At 42.7% G+C, this 13,280-nt stretch overlaps 1 long non-coding RNA gene across 1 annotated transcript in view; it reads right to left on the bottom strand.

The window, feature by feature from the left end:
- Positions 1-1,856: 1,856 nt before the first annotated feature.
- Positions 1,857-13,280, bottom strand: part of LOC144338456 (uncharacterized) — a 34,205-nt gene continuing 22,781 nt past the window's right edge. The window contains exons 3-4 of the long non-coding RNA XR_013412631.1: positions 3,195-3,285; positions 1,857-1,994 (exon numbers count right to left, since the gene is read on the bottom strand). This is a non-coding gene — a long non-coding RNA (uncharacterized LOC144338456). The remainder of the gene's footprint in view (positions 1,995-3,194; positions 3,286-13,280) is intronic.

The raw sequence follows: 13,280 nt of genomic DNA, 5'->3' as shown, positions 1-13,280 counted from the left end.
CTCTGATGATCAAACAGGCAGAGCACCTGTTATATGCTTGTTTGCGATATGTATGTCTTCTTTTGAGATCGGTCTATTCAAATCAATAATGAATTCTGTACAAACACATATATGTGTGAGCATATTTCTAGACTCTCTCTTTAGTTCCATTGACACATTTCTATTGTTATGACAATACTATACCCTTGTGATTATTGTGACATTATAATAAGACTTAAAATTAAATAGTGTAACCCCTGCAACTTTTGTTGTCTTTTTTTTTAAATTTATTATACTTTAAGTTATGGGATATATGGGCAGAATGTGCAGGTTTCTTACATAGGTATACACATGTTGTTGTGTTTTTAGACAAGAACGGAGGATTCCTGTACTTCCCAGGAAAACACCTACCTTATCAAGATTATTCCAGTTATTCATTTTCTATTACTGGATTGTGCATTTTCATTGCATCTAAGTAATTGTTGGCTACTACATAAATGAGCCAAAGGTGGCCCCTGCGTTTTGCCCTAAAATAACCCCCATGGCATTTAGTTCTTCACAGCAACTTAAGGTCATTAGCCCAAAGCCCACTAGTGCTAAACTCAAATTCTTATGCATCCAATTGCTTTCAATATAGTCCAGATAAACATATTTTAACAATTTGGAACCTATCTATTTTGCATACCCCACAAAAATGCACCACTATCTGCTAACCATAGAAAATCCGCAGCTGTAAAAGACCTCCAAGCTGCTGTTGTCCTTTGTAACTCTCCTCTTACCCAGAGATTCCAATCTTGCTATTGAGTAACATTTCCTAGACATGTAAACCACCTCATCAATTTCTTCTTTCCTGGAAGGTTACTTGCCTTATTCATCTTCCCAAGATGATTCTCTCCCCTCATGCAACCCTGTCCAAGTGCTTCCCAATAAAACTGGCTGTATGTTACTGCATCTCATGGTCCTGCCCCTTTCCTGATCAACTCTCAAATCCTTAAACTAATCACAGTAATCAAAGGTAACAAAGATCTTTCTCCTCCGTATTCTTCAAGAATTTTTTATTTTAGTTTTGACATGCAGGTTTATGATCCATTTAGCGTTGCATTTTTCTATGAATCAAGATATGGACTGAAATTTATTCTTTGCATATGGATATCAACCTATTCCAGACATAAGTGTTAACTATTCTTTCTCCTTGTATCAATAATGAATTCTCCATAAATACGTGTATGTGTGAGTATATTTCTAGACTCTCTTTAGTTCCATTGATATATTTCTATTGTTATGACAACACCACACTTTTCTGATTATCGTCACTTAAATAAGCCTTGAAATTAATTACCGTAACCCCTGCAATTTGTGTTGTCATTTTAAAAGTTATTTTGGCAACTCTAAGTTCTTTGTACTTATACGTGAATGTGAACACCAGTCTGTCAATTTCTATTTTTAAAAAACCCTTTCAGGTTTTTTGTATGGATTTGATTTAATCTGCAGGTAAATTTGGAAAGAAAGTACATCTTAATAATATTAAGTCTTCCAACTCATGAATAAGATACCTATCTCCATTTATTTAAGAGATATATACCGAAATAAACTTTATTTAGGCACTTATCCTTCATTAATTTATCACTGCAATATTTCGTAGTTTTCGGTGTACAGATCTTCTACCTATTTTGTCATGTCTATGTATTTTATGTTTTCTAGTGTTATTTTTATTTTATTATTTTATTTTATTTTATTTTATTTCTCCCCTAGTCCAGACCCTGGGAAGCCATGGGAGGTTAGGGTCCACAGCATCACCTGTGGTCAGTGAATTCCGGAATATGGTGATATGCAGATGCTGTCTACAGAGTCTCTATTTCTTGCAATTTCACCCCAAACTGGAAGCTTTGGGCCACCTGCCCCTTTGACTCCGGAAGTGGCACTTACATTTCAAAAGCAAGATGATCACAACGATCATATTAAGCAGGAAAGTTGAGTGGCAACCAGGGAATCTCATCTGCAGAGAGGAGTAGACTCTGTTAACAGAACACAGTGCTTTTAGAGCCAAGATAGAAGAACAGACAACAAGTATGTTGCTTAACTTACATAGGCACATGAAATCAAGGCTGAATGAGCAGGAGGCTGGGTAAACTGCTCCAATAAAGCCTTAATCCATCTCCCAGTTTCCAGACCTGAGCCAATTCTCAGACACAGAATTTATTAACTGAAGATAATATAATGGTAGAGTCCTCTTGAGGAAACCACCTGCAATACTATGGCAAGTTGATACAATCGTGGTTTTCCAAGTCCAGTTTCCAAAGGAACCTATGTCTATTCACCTCAGTAACTGAACACTGGGAAGGGGGAAAACACCCAAACATTTCAAGGACTGCTGGACACAGAATCCGCATTGACACTGACACCTAGGACCTGAAGCTTCATCATTGCCCCCTGTTAGAGTGGAAGCAAATGTGGCCCAGCAATAAATGGAGTTCTTGCCTAGGTCTGACCCAGAGTGCCCATTTATCCAGTTTCCAAATGGGAAATTGAAATGGACTTACTCGACAATGGGCACAAACCCTGATTGGGTCCATGGCTGTTAGTAGAAGAGCTAGCAGAGCAGAGAAGGCCAAGTGCACTTCCTGCACCTTGGCCACGATAGTAAGTGATAAACAATATTGCATCTTGAGGGATGGAAAATGTTAATGACATCCTTAGTACCTAAAGGATGTAGCGGTGGTGATCCCCATCATATCTTAATTTAAGTCAGCAGCCTGGCTCCTACAAAAACCTGATGGGTCACTGGGACTACTGCAACTTTGGACCACTGCAAGCTCAATGACGAGAGCCTTAACAGATGTGTTATCTTCACTACAACAGGTCACTATGGCCTCAGGCACATGGCATGTAGCCATTGATCATCATGAGCTAGGTTCTGTCAGGCCCACAAAGTCAGGTGATTCCAAAAGTAATCTGTGATAAGATAGAAGTAGTACATCCAGGATCAGACACCAGCACGGCCATACATTACAAGCAGGTGACCTAATGCCCAGTATCATCTGCCAATGTTGTGTCTGTGTCTCTCCTTCAGCTCTTTATTTATTCCTATAGATTAATGGACCAGGAAGTTCTCTTATGACCAGCTGCTGGAGGAGTAGAAGTGCTGAGCTTAGATGATAGATGGTTTGGTTGGATTTAGAGTGCAAACTGAAAATGAACTTCTGTTGTAATACTACCTCGATCAAATGTGGTCAAGAAATACAATGCTGAGCAGAAATCCCCAGTTGGCAGAGCTTCAAATGGTGCATCTGACGATCCACTTCATATCTGAAAGAGAAGTGACCCAAACTGAGAATGGACTTATGGACAGTGAAAAACAAATTGGACAGCTGCTCAGGGACTTAGAATGACAAGTAGTGACAGATTGCAACAAGCAGGATTGGGGAAGGAGGTTTATTGATGGACGTATGAGAAGGGACACTATATGTGAAGATATTTGTATCACGTCTTAAGGCTCAAGGGAGCATTCACCGTGGAAGAGACACTAAACGTTTAATCAAGAAAAAATGACCTGACTAGTTGACATTAGCCAGCCTCAGTCCCTGGCCACATTAATGCTACACAATGGCCTTATGTGTGGAATAGCCATGGTGGAAGAAGTGGATGCTATGCACGTGTTCAACAGCGTGGGTCCACATTCACCCAGGCATATCCAGCTATTTTTGCCAAATGTTTAAACTGCCAGGAACCAGTGCTGAATACCCAGTATGGCACCATTGCTTAAGGAGACTAATCAGCCCCTCGTGACTTGTTGATTGCGTCCAGCAACTTCCATCCTGGAAGGAGCAGAGATTCATCTTTACTGGAATTTGTCTACATTAGAGGTGTAAGTTTGACTTTCCCGCTCACATTTCTTTGTCAGGCACCACTAACAGAGGGCTTAAAGAATGTTGGATACACTGAGCCAGGATATTTCATATGATCAGCTGGGACCAAGGGACCCACATGTAGCAAAGGAAGTGCTCAGTGGGCACATGACCGTGTAATCTAAAGTTGTGATCTCATACTGCGCCACCCAAAAGCCACTGGTGTACTGAAACAATGGAGTGACTTCTTCACAGTGCAAATGAGGTGCAAATTTGGAGCTCACAGCCTACGAGGATGGGGTGTCATTCTCTACTGTACTGTATATACCCTAAATCTATTATCACTCTCTTCCATCAAAAGATAGAATAAATGATCCAGATACCAAAAGGTGGGATGACCTCACTTACTGTCACTCCCTGTGACCTATATGGGAATTTGTACTTTCTGCTGCATAAGTTTAGGTTCTGTAGTTCTAGAACGGCGCTTTCCAATAAGGTGTCACTGGCCACATTTAGCTATTTGCACATAAGTTTAAACTATTTAAAATTAAATTTAAAGTTCAGGTCCTCAGTCACACTAACCACATTTCTATACTCACATGTGGCTGCTGGTTACCATATTGGACGGTGCTGGCTAGATATATTGGTTCCCAAAGTAAGATTACTTCCACCAGGAAAAAACAATTTAATGAGACTCTTTCCATTAAACTTCAAGCTATTGCTCCCATCTGGGCACTTTGAGTTTCTCATGCTATAGGACCAGCAAGCATAAAAAGGAGTTGCCATGCTTGCAGGGGCATTGGCCCTGATCATCAGGAGGAGGTAGGGCTGCCCTTATACAATGGGAACAGAGAGGAATCTTTCGCTCTCAAGTGACCACTTGAATGTGTCTTGATAGTCCCCTGCCAGATTTCTATAGTATGGGGACAATTGTAAGTGCCACAGCCTGAGAAGGTCATGGAGGACGAGGAGCGCAGAACCTTCTGGGATGAGGGTTTGCACTACTCTACTGGGTAAGTAATAGAGAACAGCAAAGATTCTGGTTGAGACTGATAGTACTCTAGAATGGATAGTAGACGAGGAACAGAGTTATCATCACTTGTGGCTTAGAGGCCAGCTGCAACAGAGGGCCTATCGTTTGTCCACTCTTCTTTCTCATGTGAACTTCTTTAGTAAGAGATCACCAGAATCCCTGAGGAGTTGTGTTCAAATGAGGTGAACTTTCTACATGAAAAAGTAGAGTTAATCCACTGCTTGGTATATACCCAAAATAAAGGAAATCAGGATATTGAAGAGATATCCGCACTCCCATGTTTGTTGCAGCACTGGTCACAAAACCCAAGATTTGGAAGCAACCTAAGCATCCATCCACAGATGAATGGAATAAGAAAATGTGATACATATACACAATGCAGTACTATTCAGCAATAATAAAGAATGAGATCCTGTCATTCACAGCAACAAGATGGAACTGGAGGACATTATGTTAAGTGGAATAAGCCAGGCACAGAAAGACAAACTTTGCATATTCTCACTTATTTGCGGGAGCCAAAAATGGAAACAATTGAACTCATGGAGACAGAGCAGAAGGATGGTTAACAGAGTCTGAGAAGGGTAGTGGAGTGGGGGCGGAAAAGGATGTTTAATGAGTACAAAAATACAGTCAGATTGAATGAATGTCGTATTCGGTCATACAACAGCGTGACTACAATCAACTATAATTTATTGTACATTTTTAATAACAAAAAAGACTATAATTGAAATGTGTGTAACACAAAGAAAGGATAAACGCTTGAGGTGATGGATATTCCATGTACCCTGATGTGATTATGCATTGTATGCCTGTGTCAAAATATCTCATGTGCCCCATAAGTATATATGCAGCTACTATGTACCCCAAAACATTATAAATATTAAAAAAAAAACTATAGACAAAAATGCAGGTTTAAGTGTTGTGAGAGAAGATGGACTGTAGTGGATGGTATAGTGCTACCAAGATCTTTCCTTTACAACTGAGGCTCTCATTCCCCCAAAGGTATTGTTTGTTGATGACTGATAATCAGGGTCCTCTCCATGGGTGGCCCTCAGTTGTAGGAAACTTCTTTTCTGGGGTCAACTTCCTTCTAGTGACAAGTCAAGGAATCAATGGGAGGAGTACGAAGCCCTCATCCCCTTGCTTTCTGTAGGGTTACTTCTTCAAGGCTATCCTGGTTGCTTTCTGTTTTCAAAAATTACTGTGACTACTGTGCTCTGAAATGACGGCAGAATGAAGTGGAAGTTAGACCCTGAAATACCACTATTGGAGGCTTAAGCCATGGGCAGGGGCCATACCTGTCCTCTGTTGGGAACTCTAGAAATAGACTCCCCAGGAATTTGACTTGGGCTCAATCAAAAGCCAGACTCTCAAGCCTACTGTGTTCTGTTACTTGTTTCAGCAAATGAGATAACCTCTGTGGCCCACTGAATAAACTGTAAAGTACTAGTAAGAGGACGCTATTATTGCTCTCACGGCAATAGTTCTGCATCCCACAGTAAGCCAGTGTAGTGGTGGATAAGAACGGAGCTTTGAAATCAAAACACCTGAGTTGTTTGAAAGCTCCAGTGAGAAAATGCCTGTGACCCACCCAGGGCTGCCCAGCACTGCATAATGATGGCAGAAGCCATTCAGGATGTTAAGGGGCTTCACCAGGACTGGACACTAAGAGGCTGCAGAAAGTAAGAACATTTGACAGATGCAACAGCACCCTCTGGAGCACCTGAGGATCAGGGCAAGCCTTAAGGATGAGGATAACTATACACCACTGACAGATCATTTACTGTGCCAGGCAGTGGGTTAAGTGCTTCAAGTTCCTCACAGCCCTGGGGAGGAGAAGTTTCGGCCATATTTTACCAACCTTCCGTGAGCCGTCTTACTGAATCCTGAGGCCACACACACACACCAGTGACTAGTGAGGTCAGGAGTTGCTGATTTAATAAACACTCCTATGACACTTACTAGGTACCAGGCATTGTTTATGTGCTTGACAGATATTACCTGATGCAGTCCTTATATGTGCTTCGTGAAGTACGTACTACTGCTATTCGTGTTTGACAGATGAGGGAGCTGAGATACAAGGAGATTGGAAGCTTGCCCATGATCACACAACTAGGAAGTGGCAGCGCCAAGATTCATATCCAGGCTGGCTGGATCCAGAGCCCCTGCTTCCAGCTGTGTCCCTTAAACCCAAGTCCGGCTAAACTATTCTCACTTGGAAACAAACGTGTTTCTAATTGTACACTTGTGTTCTACACACACCTTGGCTCTTCTGAAACCATACGGAAAGAATCTCCTAACCTAGCCACATACCCCTATTAGATCATGAGCACCTCAAAGCAAGGTTTGAATGCCATGTTTTGAACTACTGGTGCCCGTGATAAGCCTTAGCACCCAGTAGGAGATCATGGTATGTTTATTAAATAATGGTTTACTCAAAAATCAAATAATCTTATTGGATCAACTTTATCTGGCTTCCAATACATGCAACAGGCTTGGGCCCTGGTATGTCAGCACCTAAGGCTACGGGTGAGGATGCTGGATCTTGGAAATGACTCCTGAAAAGGCTGTGCATGTGGGAGATGGGGAGGTACTTGGGATGTCCTTAACTGCCTAGGGCACCACTCTCCACACCCACTGGCTCCCTCCAAGAAGGGACAAGTGATGTCGCTGTTTCCAGTAATGTCCTTGTTCCATCCTGGAGTGCCCACAGGGGTCTGACCCAGGCCATTCCTGGGAGCACCCACCTAATGACCTGGTCCAGGGTTCCAGCTCACCTCAGCCTCCTTCTGCTCCCATGTTCCTCTCCCCGCAGCCGGCCCAGGGCAGTACAGCTGGATCTGGCAGGTGCTCCTCCTCACATCTCTCCTGCGGTGGCTGATGCTCAGCACAGCCTAATCCCTCCGGACCCCAAAGCCCTCTCACACCTAGCTGCTTTCCAAATCCTAATGTGGATCTGGGAGTATTCTGGGGACTGCGGAGTGTCCCGGTACTCAACGCCCCCACCATCTGCTACAGCCTATAGTCTTCTTTAACTGCCTGTCTGGGGATACCGAGGCCCTAGCTGCCTCTGCTAGGAGACCCCAGCCCCACCTCTCTGGATCAACCTCAGAAAGTAAAACCTCATAGTCACCCATTTAAGGTGCTCAGTTAATCAAAAGCCAGGCATTACATGGGGAATTATTTGAATAACATCTCCCAATCATCGTGATTTGTCACTCATCATATCAGAATGCTTATTATTTACGAGGAGACTCACCAAAAGGCTTCATCATCTCCTGCCAGTTCTGTCACCACAAGACCTTGGAAGGAGATCCTTACCAGGGAATTTATCACAGTGATAATTGCATATGAGCATAGGCTCCAGGTTTTGAGCAGTAGTTAGCGGGGCGACAGGAAGGGCAAAGCCCCAAGCTGAGCAGACTGAGGCCCGATTGGGGCAGTGTGGACACAGCAGCAGGGGGGACATGAGAACACAACTATGGGCCCCAGGGAAGGAAACTTGCAATCCCAACAAGGGCATAAGACTGCTGGCTGCCAGCCTCCACTTCAAGGACACATCATGGCTCTTAAAATACCGATGGGTCATGCTTCATGGCCCAAAGGGTGCAGATGGCAACCCAGGAATTCCTGGAGTCAGCCTCCTGTGGGGTGTTGCCTCCTTTGAAGACCTCCATCCCTGCCCACGGCTTCAAAGTACAGAATCTGGTATCTCACATAGAAGGGAGCAAATGTGTATGACTTAAGTCTCTGGATGTGTTCTCAGGATGTGAGAATGAAACCCAGCACTCCCGAGTCTCCTTCTATGGAACCTGCCTCATAGAGCTTCATGAGCCCCAGCTTCTTGCCTGCCATCCCCTGAGGATCTGGTGCCGGTTCCCCATCTGTGACACTCCTCTCCTCACCTGACCAGTCCCTGTCACATGGCTAAAGGAAAGGGAAGAGAATGCTTGATCTCAGAAGGAGGGTGAGTAGTGTGCACTTCCCACTGGGGGTCATGTCATTCTTGTGCAGCCTCAAACTCCTGCACTGCTCCCCTGACCTCTCCCTGGAGGGTTTTGCACACTCCACAGTCCCTCCTGCTGTGCTCTCAAACCCCAGTGTGTATCTCCAGAATATGTCTGCAAGGACCTAGGGCTCCAACATACTCTCCCTTCTTCCCCATCTTGGCATCAAATCTGTCTTGGAGGACTCTAGGAATACTAGTCTGATTTTTGTAGAACATCCTTCAGTTTCAGCGGGTCTAATGTCTTCTCACGATTAGAAGGGGATGCATGATTATGCATTATTAGGAAGAACACCACGGGACTGGAAAGCCCTTTTTATAGTGAATACAGTATCTCCAGCACTTAGGTCAGTGCCTGGAGCATATGAGGAGCTGGATAAATATTGAATGAATGAGTGAATGAAATCACGTCACGTTACCTCTCGGAGAATGCGTAATGATTCCTCAAATAACTTTGAGAAGCAAGGAACAGTGTGTACAAAGGCAGGGATGGCACCTGTCTACTGGCACTGGGGAGAAATCATGATGGAGCACTTTCCAGATGAATGTAACCTTGCAAACCACGTTGGCCACCCTTCCTACTTTCTCCAGGGAAGTAGCATCAAAGTCGTGGGTGAATATGGGACTTCTGTCTAGAGCTTGTCCAAGAATCAATGGGAATGTGCTACTTGAACTGAGTGTTACATAAATCCCTTTAAGGCCCAGCTGAAACCCAGGGACATGTGAGACCTTGACACTGGCTGCTTGCAGACCCAAACGACCAGAGAGAGGAGCAGGGAATTGGGACAAGGGCCACAGCTGCCTACTGGCAAGAGAGAGCGTTCAGATAGCCACTGATGTTTGTAGCCCTGCCTGGCTGACTTCCCCAGATGCCAGGAGCACAGACCAGGCGCCGGGACAGCAGGTCTCTGGAGTCCCTAGAGCTCAGTTGCTTACCTCTTCCATGACTCAACAATAAGAAGATGCTGGGACGCATTTAATCTTTGATCGTTGGGTGGTTGGGAGGACTGAAAATGCCACGAGGCTCCAATGCAGAGGCTGCAACTACTAGGACCATGGAGCTGTAGTTCTTCACGCATCCCACAATTGAGTACGGAGCATATACTGTTTGCCAGGCACTGCTCTAAGCTCTGAGGATACAGCATTGAACAAATTCCCTGCTTCTGTGGAGCTTATATTCTAGCAGGAGGGGAGGGGCAGGCACACAACGAACTGTGGAACAAAGTGAAAGGTGAAGGAAGTGTTATGGTGACAAACGCTACGGAAACAAATTGAATCGAGAGAACTAAATAAGGAGTCTTGGCAATTGGGGGCAAGGAGGGATTGCAGTTTTTACAATGGTAGTCGTAGAAGGCCTCACAGAAAAGATATTTCCAGACAGAGCTGAGGATGTCTGGGAAGGAATGCTAACAGTATTATAAGAGGAAATGTCTAGAAGAGAACAAAGACAAGCAGTCGCTCAGGGCCTTGGAACAGAGTGTAGAAGGCAGGGTCTAGAGACACTGGTCTGGTGAGCCAGGTAAAGGGCATTCCCTGATCCTCTGAGCCACGGACTGCCTCAGAGCCAGGTCAGCTGCACTGTACCATGAACTGGCTTATTGGATCCAGGTTTCCATTCCAGGTTACTGACTTGAGCTGAGGATTGGGTACAGAATACAGGCCTAGGTGTCCAGAAACCTTTCTCTCAGGATAAAGGGGATGGAAGGCACCGCTGGCATTGAACAGGCAAGGCTGCTGGCCTGCTGCTGTGGCACTGCTGCAGTGGGCAGGACAATGATGCATATGTAAAGACTGGGTGCAGAACAAAGCAGAAGGCTCTCTGGTGACACCTAGTGCTCGTTCCAGAGTAGATCCTGTGTCTTCAATGAGGGGCCAGATGTCTTAATCCAGGACTGGATTTCCTGTCTTTCAAAGTTCACCTCAGGTGGAGGCCAGAAGCAGGTATGGCTTTTTGTTGGGGGGAAAGGTACACATAGGAGGCTCTACGTGTTTCCTACTGTACTCCAGCAGGAGGCATACAACTTCTGGCTGTCCAACCCTTGATCGTATTGGCTCTGATCAGTGGGCTCAGGTGGAGACAGCCTTGTTCCTCCATTATAGAGTGCGTCATCCTTGTTCCTCCATTGTAGAGTGCGCCATCAACCTTTCAACAATGTTTCATCCATTGATTAGCATGGATTGCATCAGTTGCATTGCTGGGTATTGCAAATACTTGCTTTCTTTTTCTCTCATACGTTGCATTTTCCTCAGCTGGAATTCTCCAGTAAGGAAGAAACTTTCCTCATCAACTGTAGCTATTGTGTCACCCTGAAATACAGTTAGTACAGGAAATGCAGGATAAATGTTTTATTCTCTCTCTTGCACAGCCAATTCTCAATGTGAGGAGTGGTTATTCTTGTTCCTTCCAACAGGGTCCAACGAGTCATTCTTTATTAATGACTTTTTATTTTAGAAAATGTGTAGGTTTACAGAATTATTGCAGAGATAGTACAGAGAATTCTTATATACCCCACATCCAGTTTTCCCTATTACCATCCTCTTATATTAGCATTACACATTTGCCACAATTAATAAAACGAAAGACAAAAACAAGGACACTAGAGGAATTTGAAGCCTCTGGCATCTATAGCTATAAGAAATAAAGCCCAACTCCTACACAGTAGAGATCCAATTGCCTCTGTTCCTATGACCTCACACAACATGTGCACTCTCGACAAAAGGATTGCAAGGGACACACACACGCAAAAGAGTAAGAAAATACATAGTCTGAAGAGACAAGGCAATCAACAGAACTGAACTCTAATATGACTCAGATCTTGGAATTATGAGGTGGATAATTTAAAATAACTATTTTTAAAAATTTAAGAGGCTTTAACGGAAAAAGTAGGCAACGTGGAAAAACAGATAGGTAATGCAGGAAGAGAAGTATTGTGTTCAGCAAAATCCGGAGTATGGGAAACTGGACAGAACACAAAGCATGTCTTCATTTTCAACAAACGAGCTTCAAAAAAAGATAATGTGGGGGAATCCATAAATTACTTAAAGTGGCTGGGGGAACATAAACACGATGTATAGATCATATTTGCAAACCGATTCAAAGAAACTGCATTTTAACAGGAGCATATGTCCACCAGATACACGTGACAAATAAGTGAATATTTCATTATATTAATGACTTGCTTAAATGTTTAGGAAAGATAATAATGTTGGCTTTACGTTTTATAAGAGAGTAGTTATCTTTAGAAATGCACTCTGACGTATTTGGAGATGAGATCACATGGTGTCTCGGGTTTGCTCCGCATTATTTCAGTTTCTGCTATGTGGAGTAGGTAGGGGTATAATTAGAACCAGATTGGCCATGAATTGAAGATTACTGATACTGAAAGTCTGGTATGTTAGATTAATTATAATATTTACTCTACTGTTAGGTGTGTTTATGTTTAAATGTTTGTAATTAAAGTATTTTTGAAATAAATATGATATTTAATTTGAAATCCTAAGTGAAATGGGTAATATTTTAGGAAAATAAGTACATGAACAAACTCATACAAAAAGAACTTCACATCTTTAACCAAACAATAAGAAGTGAAACTAATCTAAACTCAAGCCATCCTCAAATGTGGACAAGGCAGCTTTGGAGGCCAATTCTACATTATTATCAGGTAAAGCTCAAAACCACCTTGAGTAAACTCTTCCAGAGCATATGAAATGTTGGGCAATTATTCAAATCATTTTCCCAGGCTAACTGTTCTTCATTCAAATACCAGAGCAGGACAGCACCATGAAAACACTGAGCCAAACTTCACTCACACAGAGGCAAATATATTAATTAAATTAGTAGTATGTTCAACCTAGAAGTGAATTAACAGATCGTGTCCAAGGAACAAAAAATACCATTTAATATAAAACAATTTTCATTTGTAATTTCCTATATTATCAATTAAGATTTTTAAAAAGGACCACTGTAATAGGTACAGTAGGTACAGAAAAGCTTCTGGAGGAAATTCTACACAAGGTCATGGTCAAAACTTTTAGCAAAATGAGGTTAGCAGGGTATTTTCTTTTCCTGAGATCAATGGACAACATACTTAAATATGAACTCTTAGAAGAGTTCTTGTCATGGACTTATGCTATAACCTCTATCTTTGGAAACCACACTGTAACATATGGCCAGAGATATGGATATCAAAAGAAATAAGTATAAATATTAAACAGAAAGAGCTAATATTTGGTATGACAATAGGATTATCTAGAAAATTCAAAGCAATTTGCACATGGAATAGTCAAATAACAGACTTCAGAAAAATAGTATACAGAAGGTTACTACAGTAAAATCAAAATCCTTGCAACCCAATGAAATAACCACTCAGAACAGGTAATAGAAAATACCCCATTCACAATGACAACAAAATCTAGG

The sequence above is a fragment of the Macaca mulatta genome, chromosome X (assembly GCF_049350105.2).
Source record: "Macaca mulatta isolate MMU2019108-1 chromosome X, T2T-MMU8v2.0, whole genome shotgun sequence".
Classification (NCBI taxonomy): Eukaryota; Metazoa; Chordata; class Mammalia; order Primates; family Cercopithecidae; genus Macaca; species Macaca mulatta.
The sequence above is the reverse complement of the archived record's forward strand: the minus strand, read 5'-3'. Positions and strand labels throughout refer to the sequence as shown.